General features: G+C 39.3%; 1 non-coding gene across 1 annotated transcript; it reads right to left on the reverse strand.

Annotated features, from left to right (window-relative positions):
• Positions 1 to 2,188: 2,188 nt before the first annotated feature.
• Positions 2,189 to 2,318, reverse strand: LOC126017244 (small nucleolar RNA SNORA22). Its single transcript, XR_007498878.1, has one exon. It is a non-coding gene; the product is annotated as a small nucleolar RNA SNORA22 (small nucleolar RNA).
• Between the last annotated feature and the right edge of the window lie 8,011 nt (positions 2,319 to 10,329).

Consider the following 10,329-nt stretch of genomic DNA (forward strand, 5'->3'; position numbering starts at 1 on the left):
ACGGAGAAGGACCTGAAGGCATAGTGAGCTGTCTGAGAGAAGGAGAGGCAGATGGAAGAGGATAAGGAGGAGAAGGCATGTGTGATGGACCTGAATGAGGATGAAGAAAGGTGTTAGGACCAACGGCGAGGGGGTGAGAATTCGGCAATTGTTTAAGTAAACGGAGGGAAAAAAGAAGTCCAGGGTCGGTACGCCTAACGTAAAGTCTGAGTCCCCATTGTACGGGTTGAGTCCAGTGATGCTGACGTCCAGCAGCAGTAAATTCGATGATAAGGGGGTTACACCAACCACGGGTAGCAGAGGATGCATCACAGTTCAGAAAAGGAGGAGTCGGGGGGCGTGAAACGGTGATGAAGTCCCAGGAGGAAGAGGGTTTCCAATAAGCAGTTCCGGTGGTTTCACAGCCCCAGGAGGCGCAAAAGTGTTGGTTATGAGCGCCATACTTATAGTCGCTGGAACGGGGCCGGTGGTGACCAGGGCAGACGTAGAAGGTGGTGAAGGGGTGGCGTAGTACATCACGGCGAATAACAGAGTTGCAGCCACCGCTCGCAGGGGAGTAATAGTCATCAGGGTCAACAGCACGAGGTTGAGGCAGGCGGAAATTGGAGGTGCCCCAGTATAGGCTTGCACCCATGGCTAGGGCACAAAGGTCGACTTGCAAGACCGGCCAAGGGATGGAGGTAGAGAGGATGGAGGTTGTTGGTGGCATCGGTGGGCATCCAAGGCAGCTAGGCAGAGTGTCTAATTCAGCATTGTCAAAGGTGGAGTCAGTTAGAAACAGGTTTGCAGGAATGGCGGCTAGCAGGAGGTTTATAAGAAAACAGCTTGGCAGGAGGCAAAATGGTTACTTCATATAAAAATTAAGAATGTACTTAGTTTTTTGGCTTGGGTATACAGGCAGAAAACATTAGCAATATACATTACACTAGTTATTTTGGAATACCACGGGAATGTTATTTGACCTCTGTTAGACTTTGGCATAAAAGAAATTTTATAATTAACAATTGCTAATTAAAAAAATTTTTTTTAAACAATATAAAGGATTTTTCTTAAACTTTTAGTTATTATGTTAAAGCTGGATGCTATTTGTTAGCCATAAATACATATTCTATAGGCTTGAACTTACACATAGCAGGAAAGCCGGGTGACTGCAAAGTTCAGAAATTCTCCAGGGAAAAGTTATCCCCGATGGCCATTGAGAAATCTGGGGTTTGCCATCTCCCACACCTTCCGCCATGTTCTTAGAAGGACAAAGCTAGCTTAATACATAATTTTTAACACATGATTTTTAGTTGCAAGATGCCAGTCTGTGAACTGACCAGACTGAACCAGGTTAAAAAAAATTAATTGAAATTTGAAAAATGGATAAGGCGTTAAAAATTGTATTATTATAAAATGTAGAGTTAACAAACAAACAGACAAAACAAAACAACACTAAACACAACATTTTACACTTGTGGCCACTTTCATTCATCACAACAGACACATAAACAGATAAAAGGAGTGATTTAAGACTTATTTATAAAAAATTGACAAGCGCTTTTAAATATTTAGCTAGCATGTTTGTGAGAAGAAAAAAAAATTTTTGTAGAAAAACTTTTTTAGTTTTGAGAAGTACTTAATGTAGATGGAGTGGAACTTTGCTGAAAATAAATTTTAAGGTTTAGATTTAACACAAAACATTTTTAAAACAACTTTAATTTGAAGTTTAAAACATTAAGTAAAATGGTTAATGAGCACTGTAGAAGGAGTCTTCACTTTGAAGTATGAAATTATTTGCTGTAAATGAATAGGTTTTCTTTAAATTGGTTTTGCAGTAGAACAGTAAGACAGCTGCAATAAAGTGTTAAAATTTTTATGATTAAACACAATAGCATGAACTATGATTATTAAAGGTATAAAAACTGATTTTAAAAAACAAACAACTGTTTTTACTATGAAGACTTTAAGTGAATAATTTGTAAAAAATATTATATACCAAATTAACTAAATGCTTAGAGTATTATAAAATATAGTTAAAGACATCTGATGTATTTACACACTTAGAACTTAAGACTAAAATTATATTTAATACTAGTTAATTTGCTTATAAAGTTTAGTTACTTTTATATATTACTTATAAAATTATATATAATATATTTTTCATTTATATTATTTTTTCACTGCGACACAAATATACAGATTTGTATAATGTGCTGATATTTTGAATGCACTTAAAATAATAGTTCTTTCAATGCAGAAATAAAGAACAACCATTGCTGTAGCACAAAGTTAAAACTAAGGATACTATAAAGCACACCTAGGTGTTCACTGTGCATTAAATTAACTATATTGTTTAAAAAGGCTAACCACATTATTTTTCACATAATTTTGTAAATACTTTAAAAATTAAAATAAAACTTTTAATAGAAATATAAGACTTAAATTTAACACTTTTGTGTTCGTTTGGATTTTAAAACACAAAGAAGTTTTTCTTTTACCAACATTTTGTTATCTGTAAAGTGACAGAATTATGACCTTGCTCTAAAATTTTCTGAGAGGCAAAAAAAAAAAGTTTATTGCCCTTATCTTCCTGTTGCTTTTTAATGTTTTAATAATTACTTTACACCACTTAATGCACTAAACCTAATAACACATATCTGACGAAGTGTAGGGCTGACAAGGTGAAGCAGAGTCTTTCACTGATAACTCGGGGAGGGGCCAGCACAGTTAACAGCAGGAAGGCTAGAGGCAAATTATTTACAGTCCGCAGGGTGTAATGATATAGAGAAAAAAAAAAGCAATCTTTTAAGATTAATTACTAATTTATTGGAATTAGAGGGAATGGCAACCGAAGAGGGGAGTCTGGGTTGCAAAAGCACCATGGGGATCATGGTTTTATTAATTGATTTGAGAATATGCAAGAGATGCCACTTTTCAGATTTCTTTTGAATAACAAAGATTGGGTATTTCAAGGTGAATTGGAAGGCTTAAAGTGGGAGTGGCAGGGCTTGAGCTGGCTGTTTTCCAAGGCTGGCAGGAAAGAGGCTGAAGGAGGCTGAGGGCTGGTTTGAGCAAAAGTAAAAGGTACATTAGGCTCAAAAGTTTTAACAGCAAAGTGTAGATATCGCAAGGTTTTATGGCTTAGCAGATGATACTTTGTAATTATCCTGCTCACTGTGCCCTTAGAATTTTTTGTAGGCACTGCAGCAGTTTCTGTTTTATGGCACTCAGCCTGACTTTTATTAGTTTGTTTCTTTGAATTCTCAAGAGGGGGGGCTTGGCCGTGGAATTCAGTGGGCAGAGGACAGACAACTATAGATTTAGGAGGGCGGGGGAAAGCTTGAAGGGCAGACACCTGTGAATTAAGAGAAGCAGCCTGTTTTTGAAGGCTTAAGATTTGTTTAAGATTTTTAATGTGGCCAAGTAGCTTCATTTCTATAGCTTTAAGAGGGGAAGCGGTGAGAGGAGGGAATCTGCCATGGTTAGGGACTGAGCGTTCTCCGCGGTGGAGGCTGCTGAGCAGGCGGGGGAAGACTTTCTCCATTAGGGAGAAAGACAGGAAAGGTAGCGCTGGTTTTTGAGCCAAGAGCATTATCAAGTTTGTTAGAGAGGTGAGACACCATGGATGTAATTGTGGTGAGTTGGGAGCTTAAGTCAGAAAAAAGGGGGGGGGGGAGAGGGAGAAAGCAGCAACAGTTTGTTGCCGGTGTGGGGGAGCTGCTGGAATGCCGGCTCTGGGGAGCGACTTCCAGGCACAGAGGGCAGCAAGAGCCATGTTGGCAAGCTGGGACCTGGAAAGTGTGCTGTACCTTTAAGGTATGAAAAGAGGCGAGGCCAGCTATAAGAGCTTAGAGATCAGGATTCCTGCCTATCTGCAAGGGCTTTGCAGCGGAAAAAAAAAAAAAAAAGTTAACTTCCCAAGAGACAAAGAGTTCAGCTTTTAGATTCTAAGCAGGAGAGCGTGTAAGGGGCTTGGGGGCCATAGGAGGTTACGGCTTGAAACGGCTCTTTGAGGCTTTTCCAATTAAAGGCTTTGTATTGTTGCAATTGCTGGCTAAGGAGGGGAGGGTGGTGAGGGGAGTAAAGGTTTTTGAGGCTAGGGAAGTGAAGGGCTGTTTAGGATTTTGCACAGAGGGTGCAGCGGCAGAAGTAAAGATGAAGGGTCAGAAGAGGAAGGAAACTGAGAGACAGAGTCAGAGCGAGAGGGAGCCCAAGAACACTAGATTTCTGGCAAACATCATGAACAAACATTAAAAAATTACAAATATCTTTTTTGGTAACCTCTACATGTCTGGCTTTCAACTCAGACTGAATATCAATAATGAATTTAAGCTCAGTACTCAAAGAAACACCCATGGTAGTGAAGCCAACGGGCGAAGCCCCAAGAGCCAATCAGGGGCGGTGATCAGAACGACTGAAAAAACTGCAGTTTAAATATTTGATTAAGGCTAACTCGTTTCAACGCTTACCCGGATGGGGTATTTCCTGCGAATTACGAAACAGCTCTAGATTCGCCGACCCGTAGTCGTTCGGGGTGTGGTGGTGGTCTTCGAGCCCAGCGTTGGGCGCCAAAATGCGGGGTCCAGAAGCCCCCCAGGGGGGCCCGGCCAGCAGGAATTAGCTGGGGAAGCTTCTCAGACGACTGCACTCCTATTTTGCTGAGTGAAGGCACAACCACACCTGTAAGAAATCTGAGAGAGGTTAATAATAAAGACCCAAGGCAGCGTCTCACTGTTCAAGGGTACCTTTATTGGGCTACAGCTCCTTCTTATATAATGAAGGAGAAGGGGGCAGTACAAAGGTGATGTCAGTCATACTTTTGGCGCGAAGGCCCATACAAGGCAAGAATATATTTCAGGTTTCAAGGAACAAAGAAAGTTAGGCATTCTCTAAATAAGGAAGTGGGCAGTGGGCTAGGGGGCTGGATGACCTTCAAGTTATGATGAACGTGCTGTTTCCATGGAAATTTCTAGTGACCTTCCAGCTGCATTCCTAATTGCTTAACTATCAGGAGGTGGTGCGAGATGTGCCTGCCTCAGTGATCTTGAACAGACAATGTAGCATACACTTATTGATAATAGCCTAGTTCACTCCGGAATGTGGTCTTAAGGAGTGAGGCCTAGTTTCTGATAACGGTACCAGGCAGCTTTTGCTCTCCTCCGGGCTAGAGCTAATTATATCTTGCAGCTGCATGCCTTTCTCTTTAGCTCAAAAAATTCACAGCAAGACTGCAAAATGGCTTTTAGGTGAAAAGCTGGGCTATGGCAGAATGAACAGCAATATGGCCTCAAACAAGTCAGTCCCCAACAGATATCTGAGGCTGAATATCTGTAGTTTAGCAAGGTAGGCAAAGCCAAATAAATAAAATTAAAGAGATATATGATGCCACAGCCATGTCAGAAATATAGTCAGTAATCCACACAGGGGTTATGATTGACTTCCACCAACGGGTCTTCTGAATTATTTCTTGGGGAAAATAAGGCACTTCACCAGAAAAGCCAAAAGACACATCTGGAGTATGCTTTCCCTTGTAGTGGATACATCCATGCCATGTGCAGTGACAGTTTCTACATGTATTCTCTAATAAACTCTCTGTATACAAGTTCTGTTTCAGACATATTTCTTGGAAAACTTAAACTAAGACAATAATTATAATAAACAAAGCTTGCAACTATCAAAAACTCATCCAAAAACAATCAAAAGATTGTCTTGAAATATTGAGGACATTGTTAATAACAATTTACATTGTTCCAAAACATTTTTTTTTTGGTTTTTAGGCCACACCCAGTGACACTCAGGGATTTCTCCTGGCTATGCACTCAGAAATCACTCTTGGCTTGGGGGACCATATGGGACATGAGGGATCGAACCACAGTCTGTCCAAGGTCAGCTGTATGCAAGGCAAATGCCCTACCACTGCACCACCACTCCAGCTCCACATTATTCCAAATTTTATTTAATAAATAAATGCTCATAAAACATTGCCTTTTTTTTAAAAAAAAACCTATTTTCTCCCCCCTTTTTTTACTGTTTGTTACATAATTGATTACGATTCTCTTTTTGTTTGACAATTAAGAAACAACAGTGAAATTTGTATTTGCTGGCCTTTTCCCTCCTTTTCTGGGAAGAGATTTATAGCATTATAAGTTATAGGGTTATAACATTATAGGGTTATAGCATTATATAGGTTGAAGCAAAAAAGTCACATCATTATAATAATGGCCAAGAGGAAAGAACAATATATGGTCCAAAAAGCTCTCTTCTCTGCACTCCAGGTATTTTCAGTTTTAGCCTTCACTCACCTTAATAGTGTCAGAACTCCTCTACACTCAATAGCAAAAAATTGTGTATCCCAAAGGCACTTACATCATAATCTATGAAGGTTATTCAGGCTAGAGAAAGATACATGATTTCTGCTTTCAAATTGAGCAATAAGATGCATTATACTGCACTTCCCATGGCCATTCATTTTTGTCCTGTTTGCTCTTTCTGATAGAAGGGTACCATGAACAAAAACATGTTGTAGATGTATTTCAGATGTCCCCATTAAGAGCTTGAATTAAGGCAGTGAGCATAGAGGAGAGAAGATCCTTCCAGCAATATAATGTAGCACCATTTCTTCCTGAAAAGGCACACTTAAAAAAGGGGAAATCTTACTTACAAAAACAAGCTCTTATTTACTAGGGATAAGAACTAATACTTTTTTGCAATACAGGGGCACCCCCACCTTGAAATATGTCATGTGGACCCAACTTAGACCCCAGGGGATTAGACACCGAATGTCCAGCCTTGAACCCTGGATTCCAGACATAGAAATGACACAGTTCTCCACAATAGCCCCAGAAACCAAACCCCCTACGGGGCATCCTTAATACTGCTCTGACACCAATATATGCCAGTTCTAATATGATATCTTGACAACTAGGAAATGGGAACAACTTGATCTAAGAGCAGGTTGTCCTACCTCACCAGCCAACGATAAGACAAAATCAGAAGACTTGTCACCCTTTGATCTGTGCAAAAGCCAAAATCGCTATCTACAGATGACTGGCTGTTACAATCATGACTGCACAGTACTTATCCTGGGACCAATAAAAAAAGCCCTAGCCTAGGTTTTGGTCTACAATCTATACAACAACCAAGATCTCTAATTCCAGAGGTCTGACTGAGACAATTGAAACTGAATGGGACCTCTGGAAACATAAGGAAAGATCTGTCCCAGACTCAATCCCAGGATCAGTGCAATGACCAAGACCACCAACTACAGAAGACAGATTAAAATGACACTGAAGGAATAGAACTTCTAGAACCACAAAGAAAGACTTCATCATAAGCTCCACTCCTTGACCTGTGGCAGACACCAAGATCTCTAGATACAGAGGTCTGATTTTATCACCCATGATGAAACAGAAGTCTTCCATACACCACAAAAGCACAGAGGGGAGAATAAATGAACATACAAGGAGTCTATAGTTAATCCCATGAGAGTATACTTCAAGGATGGAGAAACCCTGTAGACAGGGAATTCTCTATCTGTCCCCAATATTTACTGTGCCTATGCAGGGTTCGGGTAAAAAAAAAAGGCACAAAATAATCTCTTTTATTTATTTATTTTATTTTGGACTTCTTTGTTCTGGTGTTGATATTGAAGTTGATGTCTCCAATTTTATTTTATCTCTTTTCATTTTTTTTCTTTCTTTTTGCACTCTGGTATGCTTTTATTTCAGGACCAAGACTATTATGTGGTACTTGTCTTTATTGCTATAGCGCTCACTGTATATTTTATTTGATATTTCTTTTTATAATGTTGTGGTGTTTCAATTCCTTTTTTCCTTTCCTATCTCAAATTGAGGTTGAGAGCCTCTAGAAGGACTCCACCCATTTTCGGCTTATTTGATTTTTACCCCATTTTATTGCTTTTCTTTTTTTCAAACAAAACCACATAACTTGAACTATCTAGTTCCGCCTCTCAAATAGAGGGGGAAATAAGAGAGGGAACCAGGACCAAACAGACATATGATCATTAAATAGTAAGCTAGACACAGAGGGACACTTATTCTAGCGGCCAAGGGTGAGGGTGGGGGGTATGGGATGCAAGATGGGAATGGGGGTGGAGGGAGGACAAATATGGTGATGGGAATTCCCCTGATTCAATGTTAATATGTACCTAAAATATTACTGTGAAAGATATGTAAGCCAATATAGTCAAAATTAAAATTATATTTAAAAAAAAGAAAAACAGTAGAAGACACAGGAAAGTGATTCAATGTTAGGGTAAAGGAAATGATAGATCCTAGTATAATGTCTAGATTCTGGGAGGATAATGATGTCATTCATGGGAATACAAAAGACAAAAAAAAATACTATTTATCTAAATTATTTCTTGGTTGAAAAATTATCAGAAACACTGATCTTAGAAACTTTGATTACACCCTGACATTTCACTGTCTCTAATTTTAGCTTCATTTCAACCTTTTCTCTACATAGCTATCATGTTTTAAAACTGTATGATGTACAAGGTAATACTATCCAAAAATTAAAAAGGAATATTGTTACAGCATAATTTAACCTTGAAATTTTATGCTACAAATGAAAGAAAATTATTAAGATGCTACCTATTTATGATTGCAATGATGTGAACCTCTAGAATAGGCTGATTTGTGGCAACAGAAAAGTAAATTAGTAGCTGCCAGTGGCTACAAGAAGTGAGGGATGGAGAGAGATCACTTAATGTGTATGAGACTGGTAGAGAGGAGAACTGTTAGGAAATTGTGTGCATTGTAGTAAGTAGACACATTATAGTGTGAATGATTGTTCACCTGTGCAAACACGTTAAAGGCCACCAAATTGTGTACTTTTGCTTTTTTATGCAGTACTAGGACTCAAAATTAGGGCTTTACCTATATATGCCATATACTCGACCACTATATCCCTGGCCCTAAATTTCATCTCAAAAAGAGTGAATTTGAGGGACAGAGCAATAGCACAGTAGGCAAGGCAGCCAACCTTATATGCAGCCAATCTGGGCTCGATTCCTGGCATCCCAGATGGTCTCCCAAGCCTGCCAGGAGTAATTTCTGAGTGCAGAGCCAGAAGTAACTCCTGAGCATGACTGTGGGTAGTAGCCCCCCAAATCAGGGAAGTTTATGATATGCAAAAATACATTTTAAATAAAGCTAATTTCAGAAATCTGCTTAAAATCCTTCAGTGATTGTGAATTCGACATATTAAAGCTAGTTGTCATGACAGAAAAACCTCAGGAATTCCCTGGTCTGTTTACCTCCAGAGCTTCTCTGCTCCCTCTACTGATCTGTTTCGTACCCTTGATGTCTAGTTCTTGTGCACTGAGTTGTCAGTTAAGTTCTCTTGAGACTGTATTTTGATTGTGTTTGGCCAATAGGGAAACCCTCTCAAGAGAATAAATGACAGGAGTAGAGGCAAGTGAGGGCATTTTTCATTCCTCCTTTTGGGCAGTGACTTGACCCTGTAAGGTTAGAAGTCCTGTTATGTATCTCCTTCTTTTCCTTGGTACCAGCTCTTGAAATTCTGATACTCTCTTTCTTCTTTTTTCTCTTTTCACCTTCAATTCTAGAGTTTCTAATATTATCCTGATCTGCCTCTCTTTTTCCCCCTTGCCCTATTTACACTGGTAAAGTATTTCCTTTATTTAAATTTCCCTATTTGATCAACCTGCAGTGTTTTGTTTTATAATAGAGTTCTGATTTATATATTCCTAATTTTATTTGGTTTTGTTTGTTTTTGTTTTGGGGTCATATCAGGTGATGCTCAGGGGTTACTCCAGGCTCTGCACTCAGAAATTGCTCCTGGCAGGCTCACGGGACCATATGGGATGCCGGGATTTGAATCACCATCCGTCCTGGATTGGCTGCGTGCAAGGCAAACACCCTACTGCTGTGCTATCTCTCCAGCTCCTAATTTTAGTAGTTTATTGTGTATAGCTGATCTAAGTCATATAGCCTTTGTTTCTCTTGGGACCTTTCCATTTCTATCACATTTTCCAACACAAAGTAGAGAAAGAATGAGATGGAAGATTCCAATAAATGCTATCTGAGGCCAGTTCTGGGTGTGATTTACTTCTCTTCCACCTACATCCATGGCTCAGGGCAAGTTTTAGATCCCCAAACTAAGTGAAAGGTATCTGGGATAATAGTTTGTTGGGCATAGAACATTATCTATAGTTAGTAATGCAAAATTGTCTTCAGGGTTAAATAATTATATTTATAAAACATAAATGATTCACAGCACCATTTGGCTCCAATTTACTTTGTTACCTTTATGTTTACAGTAATGCCTTTGCTGAAGCTGTTTCTTCTGCCCGAGTGTCCA

Source organism: Suncus etruscus, chromosome 8, assembly GCF_024139225.1.
Source record: "Suncus etruscus isolate mSunEtr1 chromosome 8, mSunEtr1.pri.cur, whole genome shotgun sequence".
NCBI lineage: Eukaryota > Metazoa > Chordata > Mammalia > Eulipotyphla > Soricidae > Suncus > Suncus etruscus.